General features: G+C 49.1%; 1 pseudogene across 1 annotated transcript; it reads right to left on the reverse strand.

The window, feature by feature from the left end:
• Window positions 1–1,062: 1,062 nt before the first annotated feature.
• On the reverse strand, window positions 1,063–1,950 carry LOC308357354 (transmembrane epididymal protein 1A-like; annotated as a pseudogene). Its single transcript has one exon. The product of its transcript is annotated as a transmembrane epididymal protein 1A-like (transcript).
• Between the last annotated feature and the right edge of the window lie 1,710 nt (window positions 1,951–3,660).

Below are 3,660 nucleotides of genomic sequence, written 5' to 3' on the forward strand. Positions count from 1 at the left end.
TTTTTATAGAATTGGCTTTCAGTATTTCATGGAGTATAGGAATTTACTGGCACCTTCTCTCCTCATTCTGGGAGAAGCTCAATGACTGGCTGAACATTTCTGCAAATTCCAGCGGCTGGCGTTCTCAGTTTTCTCTCAGCTCCGAGTTCCTGCACCTTCAGAACTCCTGGGCTCATTTTCACCCCACGTTTCAGAGCAGTTCTTCCCCGTCTGCCCCCACCAACTGAAATCTGGGCCTTTTCTTTGATCTTACCCCAGAATCACTCACACCTACACATAGAGACTTGTAACATAGACTTTACTGAAAGAGTTGGAACAACGGAGTTTTGTATCATGGCAAAACCCGAGCAACTGAAAATCACATTCCAGTCATCCTTGTTTCTTACATCTGCCTTTGAGACTCCCTTCCTCTTTTGCCCCCATTCTCTCAGACTTGAGCCCCTGCTCAATTGACTGTCACCCTTTTCCCCTCATCCCTGGCTCCTGCAGAGGGCAGAAGTAGCCTCATTCAGTTTAGATTAAAAACAACTGTAGCAACAATGGAACCGGTTCTTCATCCTGCTACACTCAGCGTAAATAAGACACAGAGAGAAGTGAAGAAAACAGAAGTCCTCACCACGATGCAAAAACGGACCCCTCTCTTTCACACCTTTAAACATTTGAGCTGCGCTACTCAGCCAGCTCTGCCTCAAGCTGATAGAACCCTCCCCCCGAGTCCCAGTGACTCTCCGGCTCCCTCTATTTCCTCATTTCATTGCCTCCTCTTGGATCCCAAAAGCTGTCAGAGAAAAGCCCTACTTCTTGTTCTCATGTCACAGAAGTCCACGGTCAGGAGCCATATGGAGCAGTGAGGTAGTGAGGCAGGAAAGAGGCCGACCTGGAGAGAACAGAGGGACGGATTGAAGTAAACTGAGGAGCTGAAAGGTTTATTTAGGAACAAGGAAGATGACTCCTGGGACAGGCAGCCACATGGTAGATCCCAGGACTTTCGGGGCTGCACGCACTGTGGGCACCCTCCAGACTCTCGGGACAACAGGCACCGCGCAGAGACAGATTCTGTACCTAGACGCCCCCATCCTGCAGCATGGCCTCTGTCCCCAGCTTCTCCAGCTCCTCGTTGCTATAGCCTCTAGGACACGGTTGGTACTTGGCCCCTGGGGTCTCCCTCCAGGAGGAGAAGCGATGGTGCCAGAGGCTGCAGAGACCGTAGACGGCAGCCAGCACGGCGGCGCCCAAGGCCAGGTGCCAACAGAAGAAGATGGTGAGGAAGGCGAGGTCCCCCGGGTTCTCTGCTTTCCAGGGCTGCCCCGAGGGGGGAACGTACATCAGCACAGAGAGCTGTAGCATTCAGCAGCTCAGCACCAGTCCCAGCCAGGTCTTGAGCACCCACAGCGTGGGCTGGTCAGGGACCCAGACCTCGATGGTGAGCACCAGGCTCACCAGGAAGGTGGGCACCACGAACAGCACATGCACGCGGATCTCCAAGGTGCCCTTGTTCTCCAGGTGGGCGGCCATCAGCAGCGTCAGCACACAGAAGGCCAGGGCCTCGGCTGCTCGCTCCAGCTTGACGTTCTGCCATGCTTGACATGCCTGGCTCACGATGTCCACCACGCCACTGAGCATGAAGAACCCATACATGGTGGCGTGATCCCAGTTGTTGTAAAATATGAATGGCCGCCGAGGGTCCTCCCAGTCTACTATCTTCATCCGGTTTACTCCTGGGGGGTAGAAGAACTCAGGAATGATGCCACCCAGGGCAATGACCACCTTCATCATCCCTTGCACAGGTACCCGCTGCCACCACCTGTGTCCTCGCTTCTCCCTTGGGGGCAAAGGGGGGCTGAGAAACCTCTGTCCCCGCAGCAGGGCCAAGGACACCATCACTGCATAGTAGAGAGAGAAGATGAGGAAGAATACTCCTGCCAGCAGGTGTCCTTGGAAGGTACCCATGGTCTTGTTGTGCGTGCTGGAGCCAGCAGAGTGAGAGCCGGCAGGTGAGCGGCAACCTCTCGGGGCTCTCCTCACAAGCAAGAGTGGCGGCTTCTAAGCTGTGGTGAGATCTTCCTGCTCCAGCTCCACCCCTACCTCCCACACATGAAAGGACACACGTCTGTGCTGGAAGCATCCGAGCCACTCCCTGGGTGGGATCTTTCAGCCATGTGGCACTTTGCCTCACTCCGTTCCTTCCTTAGGTCAGCCAAGCTTGGGATTCCAACCTCTGCACCTCACGGTGGACAACTGGTTGACCCTTTCTCCTCTGTCCCCTCTGCCCCACCCTCCACAAAGAGAGGGGACAGAAAGAGGTGATTAAGGGGCGGTGGCTGACTTTCTTACATTGGCTGTCTCTTTGTGCCAGTCGTATTACATCTTTTTTCCCTCAGTTAATCCCTCAACAACTCTATGAGAGAGTGGAACAAAAGGTATAGGTGACATTAAGGCTCCGAGCGGTGAAACCACACGAACAGGTGTCACATCTAGCCGGGAGCACAGCAGAGCCTGGATGGCGACCCAGATCTACTCATCTGCTGATAAAGTCCAGAGTTTGTACGTGACTAAATGACTTTCAGTTCCAACACTTGTAAGTCACATGATGACGGGCAAGTTACTGTGTCTTCTTGAGCCTCAGTCTCCTGACCAGTAGAATGGGGATAATAATTACTTCAGAGGTTTCCTGTACTAAATAGAATAAGGTATGTGAGTGTCTGATACGTTATAAATGATGTAGTGATTATTAGTAATTTTTCTCTGTTATTACTAATTTTCCTTGCAGAATTCCTATGATGATAAAGTTGTTCAAGTATTCCTATGAATAATACCAAAGCAGAAACCATTTTTAAAAAGGGAGGAACCTAATTATATTTAAAAATGTAAAACTTTTTTATTAATAGGAATTAAGCATTGCTATGAACAATTTATCATATATTAAAATTATAATTAAAATTAATTTCAAGGAGCATCTGGGTGGCTCCGTTGGTTAAACAGTTGCTTTTGGCTCAGGTCATGATCTCAGGTTCCTGGGATTGAGCCCCATGTCAGGCTCCCTGTTCAGCAGGAAGTCTGCTTTGTCTCTACCCCTGGCCCCCCTCTACATGTGCTGTCTCTCTTCCCCCCCTCTAATAAATAAATAAAATCTTTAAAAATAAAATAGGGGTACCTGGGTGGCTCAGTCAATTAAGCGCCTGCCTTCAGCTCAGGTCATGATCCCGGGGTCCTGGGATCAAGCCCCATATTGGGCTCCCTGCTCAGATGGTAATCTGCTTCTCCCTCTTCCTCTCCCTCTGCCCCTGCTCATGTGCTTTCTCCCTCTCAAATAAATAAATAAAATCTTAAAAAATAAAAATAAGCGTTCATGAATCTTTAAAAAAATTAATTTCAAGGGAAAAATAAATTGTAAAATTTTACTCCATATTTGACAAAGTGTAGGTCTCCTAACAACATAAATAGCTCTTACAAATCAAAAAGTTAAAAATGAATGCCTCAGTAGAAAAATGAGCAAAGGGCATAAAGCAGCTAGTCATTCAAAGAAAACTGTAAGGGGCCAATAAATCTACAAAAGTGGGAGCCTATCTGTAGCCTTAACAGCACAGACTTCTCCTCATGGAGGATAGGGTAGTTCTTTTACTCCTCCATGCCAAATGGGAAAAGTGGTGAAGAATGATA

Source organism: Martes martes, assembly GCF_963455335.1.
Source record: "Martes martes genome assembly, chromosome: 1".
Classification (NCBI taxonomy): Eukaryota; Metazoa; Chordata; class Mammalia; order Carnivora; family Mustelidae; genus Martes; species Martes martes.